Source organism: Phascolarctos cinereus, unplaced genomic scaffold, assembly GCF_003287225.1.
Source record: "Phascolarctos cinereus isolate Bilbo 61053 unplaced genomic scaffold, phaCin_HiC Scaffold_726;HRSCAF=1367, whole genome shotgun sequence".
Taxonomy (NCBI): Eukaryota; Metazoa; Chordata; class Mammalia; order Diprotodontia; family Phascolarctidae; genus Phascolarctos; species Phascolarctos cinereus.
In genome coordinates, this window is record NW_027556098.1 from 71,666,586 (window position 1) to 71,688,466 (window position 21,881).

A 21,881-nucleotide genomic window follows, 5' to 3' on the forward strand; every position below is an offset into this window, starting at 1 on the left:
ATCCATTTATGAAGAATGGATACTACCATTTTAAGGATATTATCATAGCTAGCCGTCTTCATGGGACTCTGTTGCTGACTCTCTGGAATTCTTTCTCCACTAAACCCAACATGGGAACCTTTTCTTCTCTGTTATGTGCTTTTCAGCTTCCTTTGATGGATGGTCTTTACCTATTAGAATGTTTCCTCCTTGAGGGTAGTGACTTTTTTTTTTTTTGGCCTGTATTCATATTCCTAGGCCATGTGTTCATATTGCCAGGCATAATGCCTGGGAAATAGTAAGTGCTTAATAAATGTGTGTTGACTTGACTTGGCTAAGCAAAATGATTACCCATGCCACTAAAGGTTTTAAATTGGTAAGCTCTGGTTCAAGTTCAGCAGTGTAAGAGTAGGGAAAAATTGCAAGCTTGGAGGTGCCTATGAAGAGAATCATGTCAGAGGAGGGGAAGGAGGGAAATTGTTACTCCTCATACCTTTAATGTCAGCCTTGTAACTTTTGAAAGGAGCTACTTGATCAGTCGCAGTCATTACCTGCATCAGGGGGTAGAGACACACGTTCAAGACAGATGCAGATAGAGACAAGTCACCTGAGGGAAGAAAACAGAGTCAGACCACAGAGGAGAACCTGGGAGCCCAGCTGAGCAACCTGCCAAGCAGTCCCTATCAGCTTGCTAAAAAGCTCTGTTGGCTTAGAGTGGCGGAATGGTGCTCTTCTCTTCAGTCTGGGATTCCTGCCAAGGTGATTCTTCTGCAGGCCGAGTTTGATGATGGAACTGAGACCCTGCTTTGCTCCTGAGGTCTTGGCCATACTGCTGCTGCTTGCTTCCAAATGCCTTCCTTCCTCAGTGTCTGCTCAAAGCCCCTGTGTTTCCAGAAATACCACTTCTGTCTGCAGGTCCCCTCAATCAACTCTGGAACTGTGACTGAGTGTTTGGCTACAAAGCTTCTAGTCTGCATCTGTCCCTACCACAGTGCTCCAGTATGGGTCTGGTAATGCCCTCATAAGAGTTCGGAACCTTCTCTTGGCCTGGGCTCTGGAGTGCTTCAAGCAGCGTGCTCCGGGCCTGACCCAGCCCCCCACATCCACAGGCCTCTTTTCTCTCTATGTCAACCTAGACTGGACAAATGATTCACTCTGACTTTTTTGTTTGTTTGTTTGTTTTCCCTATCAGGTTCTGACCTGGGGGATTTTTAGGTGCCATTTAAAAGAGTTTTTTTGGGGGGTGGGCTGGGGTATCTGTATTTACTGCTCCCTACCATCCTGCCATCTTGTCTCTCTCTTATTATTTCTAAAGATTTAGAATGTTACTCAAAAGGAAAAGAGCAAAAATGTAAACAAAAGCTAAAACTACCTATTGATAAGGTAAGACAGTATAATTCTAGTGTATTTTATTCATTCATTCATTCCGGATTTGAGGACATATTATTGTTCTTCCTGTAATGAAAGCTGTTGGAAACTGGCAACCCATGTTTCCTTTTGATTAAAAAGGTTTATGTAATAGAGATAAGAAGAACTAGCCCCACCCAGGTGCCAGTGCTCACAGAGTCAGACAGGAAGACAAACGTATATTAAGACCTTAAATTTCACTCAGAAAACTCTGTTGGATTATCTGAAAAACTGATATTTATGTCTTCTCTGTCTCTTGCAAAATGGAATGGGCAGCCTTAGGAGGGAGTGGGTTCTACTTCCCTGGAGGTCTTCCAGCCAAGGCTGGGTGACAACTTCTCAGGGATATCTATTACGTAAAGAGGGGATTCTTATGCAGCGATGGGTTGGAATCAATTCCTGGTGATAATCTATGATTCTGTCTTAAACATTCTTCACCTCTCTTGGTTTAATAATTCTATCAAAAGGAATTAAACTCTGCTTACGTGTATGTGTATCTATGTGTATGTGTCTAGGTATGTGCTTAGGTATATGTATGCATATCACCTTTTAAATAAAATCATGTTGGCCCACGGTGCTTAGGACTTTCCATTTCTTCATGCTCATATGCCATTTGTCCAATTTTGTCACTGACTGATATCTTGTTTACTTGGTCTGCTATTTCTAGGGCCTCTTAGAATATGAAGATATTTGTTTATACCCCAGCCTTTCTGGAACATTTGAATTCTCCATGATTTCTGGAAGATTATTGTAATTCTGCTGTCATATTAGAAGGTTCTTTGTTTCTTCTTGAACCTACACATGATAAACAATGACTACAATGCCTGATCAAAAACTAGAAACGTTTGGCCCAGTACAAATAAAGGGGCAGCTGGGTAGCACAGTGGATAGAGTGCCAGGCCTGCAGTCACGAAGCCTCATCTTCCCGAGTTCAAATCAGGCCTCAGACACTTAGTAGCTATGTGACACTGGGCAAGTCACTTAATCCTATTTGCCTCGGTTTCCTCATCTATAAAATGAGCTGGAGAAGGAAATGGCAATCACTCCAGTATCTTTTCTAAGAAAACCCCAAACGGAATCACAAAGTCAGGCATGACTGAAACGACTGAACAGCCACAGTAGGAAGAAAGTCCACAGCTGGAGCTTTCCACAATCTGGCCTCTGTCAGCTCTCCAGGCTTATTTCCCTTTGAGCAGCTATCAAACTTACACTCCAGTCAAATGGATTCCCTTTACACAAATATGCCTTGTGCTGACCCACTGAGAAAATTTCACTCATGTTATTCCCTTCACCAGAAATGCCTTATGTGCTTCCTCAACCTATTCAAATTGTGTCCTTTTCTCAAGTCCAGTTTCAACTTTTAACTTCTTCCTGGGGTCTCTTCTGAGACTTTTCCCAAATGGAAGACAGCATCTCATTATCATTTCCTATAGTACAGAATCTGCAGAATTCATAAGACATATAGTCTTCTTGTAGCTATTTGTCTACCTCTTCTAGTCCCCTATTTAATTATTCACTCCTTGAAGGCAGAGGTCATATCTTTATAGTTTCATATACCTCGCAGCACCTAGAAAAGTACCTTACACAAAAGTATTTGTTGAGTGAATGAATCATAATGTGTTAATTGCAGAATAGGCAGTGTAAATGTAGAATTATCAGGTACAAGTTAGGTACTCAGGAATCTAAGTTGTAAAATCTTGGAGAAAAATTCAATAGAATGTTGTGAAAGTGACAGGACGCTTCTGGCTTAAAAACTAACAGGTAGCACAACTTGGAAAGACAATAACAAAACAAAATTAATATGGATTTGAACCTGAGGGAGATAAAGAAAACATGAAAGCCATTATATCATTAGGACAGTTTGAGACTTCACAGGTTACCATTCTAGGTAAGGATCCTTGACTCAACTGATGAGTTGACTCAGAAATACTGAGGTTTTCCAAAAGTACTTTTGGTATTTAAGAAATTGGCATTAGGACAGGTAGCAGTGTTCCTTTAGAACTGCTCTTCAAGCAGTTTGTGCATAACACTGTAGTAAGTCTGCTTTCAATAAATATTTTAATTACCTCTCTTTTGAAAATAAGTGATCCAAGGAAAATCCAAGGAATCTCTCAAGTAAGATCCCAGAGTAATCTCAGAATCAATGATTGTATTGGTTATAGTCCTTACAATTTTCGAAGTTGTCTTTACAATGTTGTTGTCATACATTTTTTTTTTGGCCTGGTTGTGCTGACCTTATTCTTCATTTGTTTATAAAAGCCATTAAAATATTCATGTTATAGTATGAATTATCCTTCAGCATCTGCGTACTTCTGCTTCAGTTTATATGAGTCTTTCTATGTCTTTTGGAAATAATCAATTTCCTCATTTCTTACAGTCTTATAGTTCTCCATCACATTCATATTCCAAAACTTATTCAGTCCTTTGTTGGAAATCCTATTATTTTGCACTTTTCTGCCACTGTAAGAGTATCTGCTGTAAATATTTCTGTGCATAAAGAACTTATTTCTCTTTTGTGTTAGCCTAGCACTAGGCTAGCTGGGTCAAAAAGAATTCACTGTTGATACTTTTTTGTGTATAATTCCAAATTGCTTTCCAGAATGAGTGTACCCATTTATGGATCCACCAGTAGTATATCAATGTGCCTATTTTCTCTTAGACCCTCCAATATGTATAATTTTCCTTTTTTGTGCGTGTGTTGTCTTTGACACTTTATTGGGTATGAGGCAGAATCTCAGAACTGTTTTAATTTACATTTCCCTAATTAGTATGGATTTGGAGCATTTTTTCATATGCCTATAAATAGCCTGAATTGCTTCCCTTATTTTTGTCTGATTAGTAAACATTTATTAAGTACCTACTATGTGCCAGGCACTGTACTTAGTGCTGGGGATACCAAAAAAGAAAAAGAAAAAGATAGCCTCTACCCTCGAGAAGTTCAAAATCTGTCTGTTTATATGCTTAGACCATTTGTCAATTGAGGAATGGCTCCTCATCTCATAAATTTAAATCGGTTCCTTATATATCTTGGAAATGAGACCTTTATTAGAGAAACTTCCTGTAAAGATTTTTCCCCAAGTTGTTTCCCTTTTAATCTTAGTGTTACATTTGTTTCTACAAAAACATTATCATTTTGTCATTGAAATGATGTTTTACTCTATCTCTTGTTTGGTCATGAACTTTTCCCTTGTCTGTGGATCTGATAGGTAATTTTCTCCATATTTCCCTAAATTTATGATGTGCCCTTTTATATTTAGGTCATGAATCTACTTGGAGCTTATCTTGGTACAGTTTGTGAGATGGTCTAAAATGAATTTCTGCCATATTTCTATCCAATTTTCCCAGAAGGTTTTGCCAAATAGTGATTCTTTATAACAATAGCTAGGATATGTGTGTTTATCAAATACTAGGGTATTAGATACATTTGCTTCTCTATATTGTATACTTAATCTGTGCCATTGATCAATATCTCTTTCTTAACTAGTATTAAACTAGTTTAATAATATCTGTGACATAATTTGAGATCTGGCATTGCTAAGCTCTCTTTATTCCCATTTCTTTTCATTGTTTCTTTTGAGATTCTTGACCTTTTCTTCCCCATATGAATTTTTTTTTATTTTTTCATTTATTTAGGGCTGGTAGGGGTAAATTTATGTCCCCCATTATTATAGTTTTTTTAAAATTTATTTCTCCTTGTAATTCCTTTCATCTTTCTTTTTCATATATTTATGCTATGCCACTGGGTGAATAATTTTAAGTATTGTTGAGTACTGAAATAAAATCATCATCAATGTTACTTTTCAACAGCATGGCCTGAGATCAGGAGCCCCATAGGAAGGACAAATGTCTTATCCTACAGTGTGGTGTTGCTGAAGATAATTCTCAGGTAGGAGATAGTGTGTGTTTGAGGTGGAAGTTGAAGAGTTCATGGCAATCTTATACTGGGTGTGTATGTGGTGAGGGCGAGGGAGAAGGGGGTGAAATGTACACCTTGGGAGTCTGCCTTCTATGAGAGAATGTGGTGCCTCTCTATGGTCAGCATCCTAGCATAGAAGTAGCAATGTCTGAGTTTCTAAGGATATCTTGACACCCAGAATAGTGGAGATAGGGGAAGAACACATACAAAAAAAGATAAGTTGCTATGTCCTTTAGGACAGAGGCTGATAATGGAGAGTTCTAGGCATTAACACCGTGGGACTCAGAACAATCCTAACAAATGGTGCTGCTTCTATATATGACGTTACTTGTGCATTGTTGTTTCTTAGACTGAGACCCAGCAGGAAAAAATTAAAAGGAGGACAAGGCAAAATGAATAAATGCAATAACAAAGATATAGGATAGAAGGAGCATAAACACCATGATTGGAAGCTTTAACTCCTTGAAGGACATCGAATCAATAACAGTTAGTTATATAGAAAACAAAATTCAGAACATACTAGAAGTAAGGGAAATCATGAAAAGGACAAAACCAAGGAACGTTTTTTGGAAAAAGGAAGAGCAAAAGAAAATGACAAAAACTTGAAGTTAGAGAGAAAGTAAGGAAAATTTTTAACTAATATCTTAATTGGGTATGGGAAGAGAAGGGGTGACAGAAAGGAGAAAGTAGATGGCTAAATGAATTTAAAACAAGAAAGAGAAAGAACAATTTAATTATACTTAAAGAAGCTGGATAGAGGGTAGACAAATAAGAGTGAAGGACAAGGTGACAGCTTAAGGAATAGAATAAAATCAAAAGAGAGTATAAGCAAAATTAAATGCAGAGGCAAAGAAGTGACTAATAAGAAGAAAGTTACAAAAACAAAAACAACACAACATTTATCATAGAAGAAAAATAAAAGTTAAACAATCATAACTTTAATTTTTAACTAACTAAACAATCTAAGAATATCATTGAATGATAGAATGGGGGTGAGTGGGGAGGAGAGAACCACAATAGTCTACTGTATACCAGAAAAAAAAATCTTTAAAAGAAAAGACAGATAATGAAAATGAGAGCCTGGAACAAAATATGCTACTTATCAAGTAAGTAAAAAATAAACAAGAGTTATAATCATGTCTGACATAGCGAAACTACCCACAGAATCACAGAATTTAAGATTGAGAAGAGATCTCAAGAGCCATCCAGGTCAACTCATAAAATCAAGGAGCCTTGGCTACATTGTAAGTTGCAAGTGGCCATCCCATCTTTGCTTGAAGGCTTCCAAAGACAGGTGACCATTCCACTCTTGAGATGGGTTTAAACGTTAAGAATTTTTTCCTGACACCTGGCCTCAATTTGCCTCTTTTCACCTTTTATCCATTGTTTGTTCCTGGTTTTGCCCTTTGGGCCAAAAAGATCAAGTCTAATTCCTCCTGTACAGGAGTCACTCAGCCAGTCAACAAGCTTTGCCTACTGTGTGCTGGACAATGTGATAAGAACTGGGGCTACCGAAGAAGTGAAAACAAAGCAAAATTAAATTAAAAAACAAAACTGTCCCTCTTCTCAAGGACCTCAGATACTTGAACACAGCTGTAATGTCCTCCTGAGTCCTTACTTCTCTGGGCTAAATATGTCTAGTTTCTTTAAGTGGTCCTTATATGACATACACTGGAGACCTTTTACTATCTGGTTGCCCTTATCTGGAACCCAAGAAAGCATGCTTCAAGTTCACCTCTGACACATACTGATTATATGACTCTAGGCAAGGCAGCTCTCAAAGACTAAAAGTTGTGGAGAAGATGTAAATCTGCTTTAGTAGAGGGAATTTGATGATAAGGAATTCTCCATACCAACAAAATCACCTCTGGTTCAAGTAGGGATGAATACTTAACCTGCTTTAATTTGACATACTTCTAAAAATGTTAGAAATAGTAAGAAGAAAAGAAATCAAAGGCATGAACATAGGCAAAGAGGGGACAAAGTTATATCTGTTTTCTGATAACTTGATAGTTTGCTTAAAAAATCCTAGAGGACCAGCAAAGAAACAAATAGAGATAATTAATAGGAGCAACAAAGTTGCAAGATACACAAGAAAAAATTAATTTTTGTATAGCAATAATAAAATAGGTGAAAGGGAATAAACATTTATATAATGCTTACTATGTACCAAACGCTGTGCTAAGCACTTTTAGAATCGCATTTGCTAAAAAATTGACAAAAATCCAGAAATAATCAATGAAAGGGAAGTTCCATTCAAAATAAATACACAATTCAGAGAATATTTGATGGCCAAACCTCCAGGGTATACTCCAGAATCGACCAGTCCTCTGAAGCTAAAAAATCCAGAAGTCTAATTCTGGAAGATAGAATGCAGCAAAGGAACCCAAGCTGACACCAAACAGCACAGGACACCCTGCCCAAAAGCAGACTTAGAGGCAGAGCATCGCCTTCCCACAAAGCCCTAACTGGGGAACTAAAGCTGGAGGGATAAGCAAATTAAAACAAAAAAAAAAACTAAAAAGTTATGGTGGTATTAGAGAGCTTTTCACCTTCGCAAGAATTAAAGAGTAAATAAATCTGTAAAAAAAGCAAGCACTGACTCAAAGTGGGGTGGGGAAGATTTTCTAAAAGGACTACATAGCAACCTTGTAGAGACTGGGGGGAGTGGACTTTTAATGGAATAGAGGACTTTCAAGAATTTCTTATGAAACGCTAGAACTGAGTAATTGCTTTGAAAAGTAGACACAAGATCAAAGAGAAAAATACAAAAGAAAATTTATTTGAGCAATTGGAAGGAGGTATGAGAAACCAGTGTCACTTCAGAATGTTAATATCTTCGAAGGGTATTGATGGAGCTGAGTTAAAGTTTTTTTTTTTTTAAGTAAAGATGTTGGCAGCAGATTGGTTTTGTTCTAAGGGTTTTGAGAAGGGGAAGAGAAGAGAGCATAAGTGGATTACAGTAGTGTAAAAAGGAAGAAAGGAGTGGAACTTGCTATTTCTTATAATTGGGGTACATGAGAAGAAGAATATACAAACATAGAGAAAAGGACAGGATGAGGCAGACATCATATGAACCCAACTTTTATCTGAAATGGTCACCAAATCAGTTTGCTGTAGAAATACATCAAACCAACAGGGAAATCGAGTGAGGATAGGGTGGGAGAAGTGGTTAATTAAACTGATGAGGGAATAGCTAAAAGTAAAATTAAACTTCCGGATATTGAAAGGAAGGATTAAAAAAAAAAGGTAAGAAAAGACCTAATATCAAAGAGTTTACTTTAGATTATCTCTTAAACAATCTTGGGCATCATTCCTGGGGAGTATGAACCAATACATAAAGAAATGAACAGACCCTCCAATTACTATGCACAATTCTGAACCAACTCTGCCAGGAAAGGATTCCTTAGAAATTCCAATATATTGTCACATATTCATAGGATCAAGTTTCCATACAACATAAATACTAGCAATTTATATTGGCTATATATCCAAGTTCATAGTAAGTTCTGTATTCTATAGAAGAAAGTAACATTTTCTTTCTTTCTTTCTTTCTTTCTTTTCTTTCTTTCTTTCTTTCTTTCTTTTTTTTAGGCAATTGGGGTTAAGTAACTTGCCCAGGGTCACACAGCTAGTGAATGTTATATGTCTGAGGTTGGATTTGAACTTATGTCCTTCTGAATCCAGGGCCGGTGCTCTATCCACTGCACCACCTAGCTGTCCCCAGAAAGTAACATTTTCTATGAGTTTACTCTTTCTCCCAACATTGAAATTGAAAACAAACTAAGTATTAAAAATATTAAATTCGTTGCTTAAAATAGAACTTCAATTAGATGTGGAAGCTACATTTGAGATAGAATTCCTCTTTATCCCAACAAAGTGAGCCAGGAGGAACAATTTCCAGAGGGTCTTTGTTCCAATTCTCTCAGATATTTCCCTACCTTTCAGAGGCTGCTTCCTTTCTGTGACATCTAAGTTCCCTTCTAGTTTTAAATCTATGAAGTGGACTATTTTTCTAATTGTGTACCACGGACATGGCCAGATACTTAATATGGCTTCTTCCATTCATATACAGAATTGTCTTCCTTTTCCTTGTCCTTGTCAAGGCAAAAAACCTGCTCAGAGTCTCCTGAAGCTCCCTCTTCATGGATTTCCATTGCTGGGGGTTCTTTCAGAGTCATTCTTCTGCTGACACAACTCCCAGGACCGTTAGGTTTTGAAGGCTACTTCATGGGAAAGATTTATCCAATCTGCCAATGCAAGATTTTGAGTGATTTAGCATTTGTGCTTAAAAATGAATAAGGTTTATAAAATACCTGGATTTTTAGGGGGGCAGTGTTGACTTCATGTGACTTTGTCAATGGTTTACTATATTCACCTCCAAAATACTATTCTTGTGACTCCATGAGGAATGAAATTGACCATGATTCTCAAAGACCATCAGCACTTTTTAAGCTCTGATATCCTAGTTAGAAAAATATTTCAGTATTCATCTGGTTATGGAAGGTTATGCTTAGAACAACTTAGCTAAGTTCGGAATGGCCAAACACCACAATTGTTCATATGTCAATGAACTTTTTCAGCCATAGCAACCCTCAAAGAACACCTATCAAATACTTAAGACTTTTCAGTCTATATCTGAGCAAGCTAAGCAATTATAACCATGATATCATCATAGAACCCTGAAGTATTATCATTCTCTCTAATGTGGAAATGAATGCAATTGTCCTTTTGGTACACAAATGCTGATATTGCGGTTTACTTAAATTTAAGTTCTGTGTTTTGGAATCCAAGTATCAGGTGAAATTATTGAACTGTATGCATCAGTTTAATAGGTAGAAGTGTATCAGAAATATAATGGATCAGAGATATCACAGAAGTAGTAAGGAGCTGCTGAAGTTTATAGAAAAGGACAAAAACATGGTCAAACCTGTGCTTTGGGAATATCACTTCCACAGCTGTGTAGAGGACAGGTTGGAGAAAGAACATGGAAACCAATTAGAAGGTTATTTGAACAGGTCCAGTAGAGGAGCTAAAAGTAAGGTGATAGTTATATGTTTGATGAGGGAAATCAAGATTTGAGAGGCTTAATCAAGGTAGCAATTATTTAAATACATGGGTTAAGTATTGCTGGTCTTTTAAACAAAATGTTAATCATCTTATAATAGTAACACTAAGGTTTTTTAAATATTTGCTAGGCAGTAGCCACACAATAGATTTAAGGAGAAGGAAGGAGAATATGTGGGTCCAAAAGGAGGGAATATGTTAAGAAGTCCTTAAAAAGTCCTCTCTAAGGATGCCCATCAATTAAGGAATGGCTAAACAAGCTGTGGTATATGATTGTGATAAACTATTTTTGTGCTATAAGAAATGAGAAGCAGAATGATTTCAGAAAAACCTGGAAAGACTTAAATGAACTGATGTAAAGTGAAGTAAGCAGAACCAGGAGAGCATTGTACACAGTAACAGTAACATTATAATGAAGAATTGTGAATGACTTAGCTATTCTCAGCAATATAATGATCTAAGACAATCCCAAAGGACTCCTGATGAAACATGCTATCTGCCTCCAGAGAAAAAAAACTGATACTGTCTGAATAGACTGAAGCATGCTATTTTCCCCTTCCTTCCTTTTTCATATTCTCATATAAAATTATTAATATGGAAATATTTTACATGATTGTATATGCATAAATTATATTGGAGAAGGGAAGGGAGGTAGGGAGGGAATTCAGAACTCAAAACTTTTAAAAAATATTTAAAAATTGTTTTAACATATAACTGGGGAAAAAATAAAATATAGTTTAAAAAAAATCTCTAGGACCAAAAAAGTCCTCTCTAAAAACTACTCTTAGATATCAATATCAATATCAATATCTATCTATCTATCTATCTATCTATATCTATCTATCTATCTATCTATCTATCTATCTATCTATAAGCCAGGGAGGCCCACAATTTTGGTACAGACATTAAGTTCCTTCATCCCAACACTAAACCTATGATTGTAAGCAGATCATTACAAGCAGTCACCAGGAAGCAATTGTAGTCTGTGAATTATTTTGCCCATCATATTCCAAGAGCAGTGAGTGAAGAAAATCTTTGGAGGGAAAGTTAATATTTAGTATCTTGGCAAATTTCAACCAGCAGAAGAGGTTAGAAAACTTTGTTGTTGCTGAGACCATTTTCGGAGCTTTTTCCAAGAGAAATGCTCACAAGCTGTTTGGGCCAAGCTATCATATTAGTAGCAACCATACTTGCTTCCTAAGTAGTTGGCTCAAAACCTGTTGACCAGCTGACAGAGCAGCCAGCAGAGGATAGAGGAAGGATTATCTGAACCCAGCAGAGCATGAGTAGAGGAGTGATAAGATGACAATGTGACAGTGCTCAGGGTGATAATAAAAGCTCAAAGAGCCTATATAGTGATTCATTCTTTATTCCACAGGGAGCCAGCGAGAAGTGAGTAGGATCATAGCTCATAAACATGACTACTCTATTTCCTATTTATTCTAGGACTATCTATTCTTTATATGATAAGAAAACACTTTGAACTTCTTGAGAGAGGGGAAATTCTATTTGATATAGTGTGAGGCATGAGATGCTAACCTCTAGATAGTACTTTGTAAAGCATTTAGCCTGATTACAGAGATAGGAGCCATTAGGCTCAGAGATCCATTACACAGACCTCCCACTACCAGGACAGTAAATGATGAGACATTGTAACCATGAAACTAGAGATGGCTTCTGTGGGACATAACTTATTCAGAGCCAACATACATGGTTGTTGTCAGAATCCAAGATTATTTAGGGGGTAGATCTGTGACTTTACTACATTGAAAAATCTGTGGTGAGGAAACTCCTCCTGCCAAACAAGATCATCACCTGCTCTGGAGAAGAGTCTTAGAAAGATAACCTGGCACACTAAAAGGTTAAAGATTAAGCAACTTGCCCAGGGGTACACAACAAAGGCAAGGCCTTCCTGTCATCAAGATAGTCATTCTTATCTTCTACCCCACAGTTCATTTAAGTGTTCTTGAGAAAACCTAAAGCCAGGAATAGGTAAATTATTTTTACTTGGTGTGGTGACTATTGCTATAGGCATGACCATTGCTATAGGCATGAGGACCTTCTGAAGGAACTGGGTATAGTTAGCCTGGAGAGCTGAGGCCTGGAGGAGGAACATGTTAGTTGTCTTTGTGTGTTTAAAAGGCTATTATCTAGAGGAGAGATTTGACTTGTAGTCTCCTTGATAATATTTTATATAAAATTTTCAGTTATTATTCATTAGGAACACTGGTGTATACTGTTTTGTCTCTCCATGATCAAGATCATATTTATGTCATAAGAGGAATTTGCTAGGACTCCTTTTTTTCCCAATTTTTCAAAGTTTATATACTATTGGAATTGTTTCTTAAATATTTGGTAGAATTCACTTGTAAATTCATCTGTATTTGTTTTTTGTTTTAATTTTTCCTAAAGAGTTCATCTATGGCTTGTTTGATACCTTTTTCTAGTGTAGGGTTATATGAGTATTTTCTATTGTGTTGATTTGGGCAAATTCTATTTCTTGAAATATTCATCCATTTTAGTTAGATTTTTATTTTTATTGGCATATAGTTGGATAGAATACCTGCAAATAGGTGTTTTTATTTATTCTTCATTGGTTCTGAATTTGTTTTTTATATTTTTTGGTACTGGCAATTTGGTTTTCTTCTTTCTTTTTTAAAAATCAAGTTAGCTAATAGCTTATCTATTTCAATCTGATTCAATCTGATTTTTAAAAAACTCCTAATTTTATTTATTAATTTTTTGTTGCTTTCAATTTTGTTAATTTCTCCTTTGATTTTTAGGATTTCCGTTTAGGTATTGTATTGGGGATTTCTAATTTGTTAATTTTTTTTTTTTAGTTACATGTCCAATTCATTGATCTACTCTTTCTCTTCTATTGATGAAAGCATTTAGGGATCTAATTTCCTCCCTTGGTACAACTTTGACTGCATACTAAAAAAATATGGTATGTTGTCTCATTATTGTCACTTTTTAATGAAATTATTGATTATTTTGATTTGTACCAATTTTTTAGGATTATTTAATTAATTTATAATTTTTTTCCTCAAAGCCTGTTTGGTTGGTAAAAGATGCTTTTTATATTTTCTGCTTTTATATATATTTGTAAGGTATTTATGACCCAATACACTGTCATTTTTTTTGTGATGGTACAATGCACAGCTGAGAAATAGGCATATTAATTTCCATTCACATTCAACATTCTCCAGAAGTCTATCAAATCTATTTTTCCTAAAATTCTATTCAGGTTCTTAATTTTTTCATTTAATTTTTGGCTAGACTTATCTAGGTCTGAGAGAGAAGAAAAGGAGAAAGGAAACAAGTATTTGCTAAGGCCTACCATACCATATCATCAGTCACTGTGCTAAGCACTTTACAAATATTGTCTCATTTCATTCTCAGAACAACTATGGTAGGTTGGTGCTGGTATTATCACTATTTTACAGTTGAAGAAATTGGGGTAGACAGAAGTTAAGTGATTTGCCTAGGGTCACACAGGTAGTAGGTATCTGAGGTTGCATATAAACTCAGATCTTCCTAACTTTAGGCCCATCACCCTATTCACAGTGTCATCTAGCTGTCTATAGGCACAAACTAGCTTCTCCCCCCCCAATATTATACTTTTACTGTCAATTTCTCCCTGTAGTTCATTTAACTTTTCTTTTAAGAATTTAGATGGCATGACATTTGTTGACTATATGTTTTGATATTCATTATTTATGATATCTTTTAGCAAAATATTGTTTCCTTTTTCACTTCCTTTAATCTTTTGTATTTTTGCTGTTGCTCTGGTTTGAGATCATGCCTACTCTTGCTTTAGTTATTTTTTTTAACTTCAGTGAATTCATGATAGATTTTGCTCCAGTTATTTATTTTAACTCTGTGTATATCTTTCTGCTTCAAGTATTTCTTGTAAACAACATGTTGTTGGATTCTGGTTTCTAATACATTTTGCTATCCTCTTCTGTTTTATGTATGAGTTCATCCCATTCACATTCACAGTTATTACTGATAATTGTGTATTTCCCTCTGTCTTATTCTTTTCGTCTTATTGTACTTTTCTTCTTCTTTATTTCTTGTCCCCTCTTCAAGAGTATGTTTCACTTCTGACCAGTTCCTTCCATTTTACCTAGTTGGGTAAAAAACATTTCTGTACCCAACTCTGTGTGTGGTGTGTGTGTGTGTGTGTGTATTCTTCTCTCGTTTGATCAGTGCAGATGAGAGTGAGGTTCAAGTATCACCTTGTCCACTTCTTGTTTTATAGACTTCTACTTGGACATCTCATTTATGTGCAATAATTTTCCTATACTTGCCCCCCCCTGCACCTCCTACTGTATTCCTCTTCCCTTCCTTTTCCATTCTTTTAAGTCATCAAAACATATCACTCTTAGGCACTCTGTTTAATACTTTTATGACCCCCTCCTGCCTCCAGCAATGATAAAGTTCTGAAGGATACATCTACCTTCTACCCATATAAGAATGTAAACAATTTAGTCCTTTATGATGGCCCACTAATGTTTACCATTTTATGCCTCTCTTGACTCCTTTGTTTTTATGTCAAATTTTCATCTCAAGGCTGGTCCTTTCACCAGGAATGCTTGGGAATCCTCTATTTTATTAAACTGGTTTTTTTTGGTATTTTTTTCTTTTTTCCTTCTAGGATTATATTGTTTTTCCATATAAGTTATTTTTAGTTGTAAGCCTACATCTTATGCTTTCGAGAATATCATATTCCACAAGTCATTCCACAATTGATAAATGGTCAAAAGATGTGAGTAGGCAGTTTTCAGATGAAGAAAATAAAGCCATCTCTAGTCATATGAAAAAATGCTCTAAATCACTATTGATTAGAGAAATGCAAATCAAAACAACTCTGAGGTACCACATCACACCTATCAGATTGGCCAACATGACAAAATATGATAAATGGTGGAGAAGATGTGGGGAAATTGGAACACTAGTGCATTGTTAGTGGAGTTGAACTGATCCAACCATTTTGGAGAGCAATTTTGAACTATGCCCAAAGGGCTATAAAAATGTGCATACCCTTTGATCCCGCAATTGGAGAATGGCTGAACAGGTTGTGGTATATGAATGTAATGGAATACTATTGTGCTGTAAGAAATGATGAACAGGCTGACTTCAGAAAAACCTGGAAAGAAAAATTTGTCATTCAGGGACTTTGTAGAGGGGATTTCCTTTTAGGGATGGGTTGGAGTCAATTCCTGATGAGATTCTATGATTTTGTCTTTATCATTCCTCAGCTTTCCCAATATAACAAGATCAATAGAGAAATAAGACTTTTATATGCACATATAGACATGTTTATGTGTACATATGATTTCTTTCTGTGAACTGAGGTCAAGCTTACATGGTCTGTTGTTTCTAGAACTTCTTTTGTAGGTGGAAGGAAGATCTCTCCCTTTAGGAAGATGGAGGCATTTACTCCTATCCAGGCTATTTTCTGGGGCATCTAGGTGGCACAATGGATAGAGTACCCCTCTGCAGTCAGGAGGACTTAAGTTTAAATCTGGCTTCAGACACTAACTGTGTCACACTGGGCAGATCACTTAACTCTGTTTCCTCAGTTTCCTCATCTGTAAAATGAGCTGGAGAAAGAAATGGCAAACCATTCCATTATCTTTGCAAAGAAAACCCCAAATGGGGTCACAAAGAGTCAGAAATGACTGAAAATGCCTCAAAAACAACAGGCTACATAATTTCTCACATTGTTGGTAGTGGTTTTACCATTACATTTGCTATCGTTCTGTATCTTTATGTTGTCTCAGATCCCTGTTCAGGAATGCCCAACATGTTGCTTTGTATGAACGAAGTTCCAAGTTAGGGCCTCGAGAATTTGACTTCAATTACATTTCCAGTAATTATGCCAGTACTTATTTCTTTCATTGAAGTCCTTCTGATGTATTTGCTTTAACATAAACATTTCCTGTTATAGCCTTTTGGACACATTTATTCATGTTATTCCTTTTACTTGGAATGCTTTAATTGCACTCTCTATGTATTCAAATCTTATCCTTCCATGAAAGCCAACTCCTCCATAAGGTTTCACCTGAGATCCTCCTAATGGGAAGTGATCTCCACACTGGATGTCCTGTAGACATCTTAACCTCAACGTGTCTGAAATGGAGTTCATCATCTTGTACCACAAATTCTCCCCTCTACCTAACTACTACTGTTTAGGGTGCCACCATCCTCCCAGTGGCCCAAGCTCCTAACCTGTGTCATCTTTAACTTCTTACTCTCTCTGTCCAACCCCAGCCATATCCAATCTGCTGCCAAATCCTGTTAAGTACTTTGTTTTTTCTTTATTTTTATTCAAGAGTAAGATGGTGTAGAAGTGTAAAGAAGGATAAAACTGATGGTTAGTCTGCCTGTCACCAGCCTCTCCCCACTGAAGACCATTATCCATTTGGCCACAAAAGTGATCTTGATAAAGTGCATTCTGACCTTATCATCCCCCTACTTAGTAAACTCCACTGGCTCCTTATGTCCAGAATAAAAAACAAACTCCTGTTTGACATTCAAGGCCTTTCATAAGCTAGTGTCCCCACCCCTGACCTTTGTGGTCTTATATCTTACCTAAAAAGTGAAGACTAAACTAAATAGAAGCAAAGTAACAATTAATCAGTTTCTTCAGAGACATAGTCTGGAGATTATGGTCTATATACAGGAATAAAATGTTAAAAAAAAATTTTTGGATTGAATTTTACAGTGGCAGCCCAGACAGTGACTCTGAAATTACCCTGACATGTTTAGTCCATGAATAACATGAACAGTTCATGTCCATTGTCCCCAGGGTCATTTGATATAATAGGAACTTAAGAGAGAATATTTACTCTATGGGCTTTCGTGATAGTGGGTCTAAAACAAGCTTGACGTTTAAGTTATATTTAAAATGGAATGTCTTGTTCATTCATAACAATATAAGACTTAATATTTCTCTTGATATGCACAAAGTTTTAGTTCTTTTCCCACCCAAAACCATATTTGCCATCCATGTAAACTCTGTGCTCTTTTCATTATTTAAGCTGTCAACCCACCAAACCAGTGCTCTACAAACCTTACTGTGAACCACTGATTAACTCATCTTTTGAGGTTGGGCTCCCTCAGTGTTTTATTTGGTGACTCAGTTTCTCTGTACAGCTTGCCAACCCCTTACTTCCTCCCAGTCCATAAAGACATTGTTCTAATTTAAAGTGTTTTTTCATTTTCAGAAACCCTCAGTTACTTATTAACCTAAACCAATGCCATTTTAGAATATCACAAACAACATTGAAAACAATTGGTCCAGAGGTGATAGCTGACATACTAACCAATCAATCAACAAGTCTTCATGAAGTTCCTCTGATGTGTCTGGCACTGCATGGGCCCTGGGAATACAGCAACAAAATGAAATCATCGCTGTCCTCAAGGAGTATATTGTCTAATTGAGAAAAACAACATCTCCATATAAGTACATACACAAAATGGATAACAAATTAACATTTTTGGAAGGGGAAATACTAGCAGATAGGAAGATCAATTTTGAAGGTAGTGTTTGAGCATGGGGTCTTAAGGATTATAGTTCTAGAGTTGGAAAGACCCATAGATGCCATCTAGTCCCACCCCTCTCATTTTACAGATGGAAGAAACTGGGGCTCATGAAGGTGAAACAATGATGTTCGTGGTTACACAGCTAGCAAGTATCAGAGGTCAGATCTGAACCCAGGACTCCTTGTTTCAAATCTAGCATCTTAACCACTATCTCACATTGAATTCTAACTAGAGTTCAAGAGACAATACATTTATAGCATGGCAGCCAGTGCAGAGTCATGGAGATGAGAGATGGAGTACAATGGATGAGGGACTATATTATAAAAAGCCTAGTTTGGCTAGATTTCAGTATATGTAAATTAGAGTTACGTGTAAGTTAAGTTGAACCAAGCCATGAAATTTTCATATTTATTCATATTATTCATATTAGGGAAACAACTGAAGAATCTTAAGTAAGGGAGTTAACTAACGTGCTTTGGGAAAATTACATCGATGTCTATGTGAAGGATGGAGTAGAATGGGGAGAATTGAGGCAGGGAGACCAATTAGGAAATTATTGCAATAGCCTAAGTGGGAGGTAATGAAGACTTGACCTAAGGTTCATAAAATAAAATACACAGCATAAAACAAAATACAAAAAATAAAATGAATAGCACTATGAAGAAAACCACTTGTATTGAAATAGTTAACAAAATGTATTTTAAAAAACTTCACAGTCGTCCAAAGAACCTCTGACCTAGAAGTATGTTAATTCCTAGACAGAAATGGCGAAATTAAGAAGGGTTGTATTGAAGGAAAGATAATGCATTCTGTTTTGTAGCTGGTTGAGTTTGAGATTCTAATGGGAAGTTCCATCTGATGGTCTCAAAACACAGTCTTCATACTTTCAACCCAATGTAAACATCAGTTCAGTTACTTCTCTCTTATTCTGGATTGCTGTTTGGAAATTCTAATGCAGGCATTCTTTACCTTATTTGTGTCATGGAGCCCTCTGGCAGCCAGGTGAAGCCTGTGGATTTCCTCAGAATAATATTTTTGGAAATGCACAAATACATATACATGGGATGACAAAGGAAACAAATTATAGTGAGTTATGGTTAGCCAATTTAAAAAAAAATGTTTTAGACTTTTTTAAACATAAGTTAAACCTCCTGGAGTTCTGAATTCCTATCCTGTTGAGTACTGAAAGATGACCCTGGGCTAACTGTGTCTTTTTCATTGTTAAGTCTACACATACTTCAGCAATTTTTCTTCTTTTAATGTTTAATGTTAAGATAATTTTTGTTGTGGTTCAGTTGTTTCAGTCATGTCTGACTCTTCTTGACCTCATTTGGGGTCTTCTTGGCAAAGATACTAGAGTGGGTCGCCATTTCCTTCAGCTCGTTTTACAGATGCAGAACTGAGGCAAACACAGTTGAGTGACCTGCCCAGGGTCACACAGCTAGTAAGTGTCTGAGGCCATACTTGAACTCAGGAAGATGCATCTTCCTGACTTCAGTCCTATCACTCTAACCTCTATCCACTGTGCCGCCTAACTGCCCCAAGACCATATAGATAATTCCTATCTTATTTGTCTCTGGGATCTTGTGAAAATCCCAATATTGACCTCCTTTCCTCTGTACAAAGTGCCAGTAAGAACCTCAGGAAGATCAGCAAACAAGGCATTTCAAATGCTTCTATGCTCAGGAACCATAGGCCAACCCAATTCCAGCTTGAGATCTCCATATCTGCAAACTTCCAACTGGGGGCTGTATCCCCAATAAAAACGAAGAAGCTTAAATTAAAAGCAGTAAGGGTAAGAAAAATATTTCTCTCTGCTGAGAGGACTTTGCCCTGGGATACCAAAAAAACCCATACGTGCACCACAGACCTTTAGTACAGATAGAGACCTAGGGTTTCCCCTACGTCACAAAGCAACCTGAAGTCAGAGTTGTGCCAACCATCTCTCAGAGACTTAGTTGTTGATTGGAAGTTGGGAGCAGCTTAAAGATGGTGTCTCATGGGGCAGCTAGGTGGCACAGTGGATGGACCACCAGCCCTGAAGTCAGGAGGACCTAAGTTCAAATCTGGCCTCAGACCAAATACTTGACACTTCCTAGCTGTGTGACCCTGGACAAGTCACTTAACCCCAATTGCCTTAACAAAACAAAACAAAACAACAAAAAAAGATGGTGTCTTACGGGCAGTGCTGCTAATACTAGACATCAGCAGTTCTGGCTTTCAGCTGTATCAAAAGCAGTTTCTTGTCTTCAACGAGTAGTTCACTATCTCCCTGTCTTCATCTACCACAGTTCCTCCACACCCTCTGACTTACCAATCCATCCTAAGAGAACATTCGTACTCATGTCATAGCTGTTCTCAGGAGATTTTGGATCTCTGTTAATTAAAAAAGAGAGAAAGTTGATCCATGAATGCATATGTAGTTTCCCTTTGACACAGCCATTATTCACCTTTCCTTATCCACCTGCCCTAAAACTTTATTTTTTACCTCTTTCCCCAAGTATCCTAATTCTGTCTTTGCATCATCATTGGAAAACAACCATCTTGTCACTGCCTGAACCCTAGAATTTAGAATTCTCTTTGCCCAGGGTGAGGAGGGGAAGGGGGTGAAAAATCAGTCTGAAAGTACCTCCAAATCAACTTTGCAATTTATGATGTACAAATAATTAAGGTATTTCAGAAAAATTCATTCTAGTGGGAGGAGGCACCAAATACTATAGTGTGCTATAGGATGTAAACTACTGGTCTCTACCAGAGGAACCCATGCTTTATCTTCTTTATTTATTATCTTCTTCCAAGGAAATTAAGTTCCCTCATCTCAGCATTAAAATCTATGATAGTATGTACATCAGGGGCACCAGGAGGAAAAATTGTAGGATATTTTTGCTGATAGGATGTTCAAGGGTAAAGATTGAAGAAAGTCTCTGCAGTGAAAGTTAGTATTACCCTCTTGGCAGGTTTCAACCAGCAGAAGAGGTCAGATAACTTTATTGTTGTGGGGACCGTTTTTGGAGCTTTTCCCAAGAGGACCACTCACAAATTTTTTGGGTCAAGCTTTCCTTTAGGAAGGTTCTACTGCTCTGATATCATATTAGTAGAAACCATATCTGCTTCCTAAGGAGCTGGCCCAAAACACATTGTCCAGCTAACAGAGCAGCTAGTAGAGGGTAGAAGAAGAATGATTTGAACCCAGTAGAGCATAAATACAAGAATGATAAGGAGTCAATGTTACTGTGCACATGTGATAACAAAAGCTAGAGGAGCCTTTATAGAGTTTCACTCTTTACTCAGCAGGGAGCTAACAAGAAGAGGGGGAATGTAGCAAAAACAGTACCTAACTTCAGACAACCAGGGCTTTGCTCCAGATTGGGAAAATCTGAATACACAAGAATGTAACGTATAAAACATTTTTTCATTATCACAGAAAGAGATGGAGTACTCAAGCTTGGACATTGCCCAAGCAGCTGCTGGAGAAGGATTCTATTGTGGAAATTCATGGAATCAGAGAATTATGAATAGTTCACTCCTTTCTTCCCTCTCTTTGCCCACAGAAGAAATTCCCCAGCTCAGTGCATCTTGTCCTCTCCTTGGGCCTCCCTATTACTTCATGGATTAAATATAAATTCAGATAAACTGCTATTGTGATCTGACCATATCCAGGTGCTATGCATTAAAAATAGATATACAAAAGAAAAATACTGGGGTCACAGGCTGTTCATTTCTATCTTCTACTTTCCTATCATCCAAGCTAAAAGTAGAAGGTAGCAACGAGCCTTTACAAACAGGATAAGAGTAATCACAGAATCACAGATTTAGAGGCAGAAAGAACCTTACAAGTTCTAAAGCATAATCTAATTTTACAGAGAAGAAAACAAGTACTAGCTAGAGAGGATGGAGTGTACCTAGAGAAACTGGCAATTCCTCTATTTTTCCCTTTTTACACAAAACACGGAATCAT

The 21,881-nt window shown here is 37.0% G+C and overlaps 1 long non-coding RNA gene across 2 annotated transcripts; it reads right to left on the reverse strand.

The window, feature by feature from the left end:
- Positions 1 to 472: 472 nt before the first annotated feature.
- LOC144454313 (uncharacterized) lies at positions 473 to 17,809 on the reverse strand. Of its 2 annotated transcripts, none has more exons than XR_013482693.1 (2): positions 17,704 to 17,809; positions 473 to 586 (listed from the first exon to the last, which is right to left on the reverse strand). It is a non-coding gene; the product is annotated as an uncharacterized LOC144454313 (long non-coding RNA). The 2 variants fall into 2 exon arrangements; XR_013482692.1 differs by lacking the exon at positions 473 to 586 and adding an exon at positions 15,657 to 15,978.
- Between the last annotated feature and the right edge of the window lie 4,072 nt (positions 17,810 to 21,881).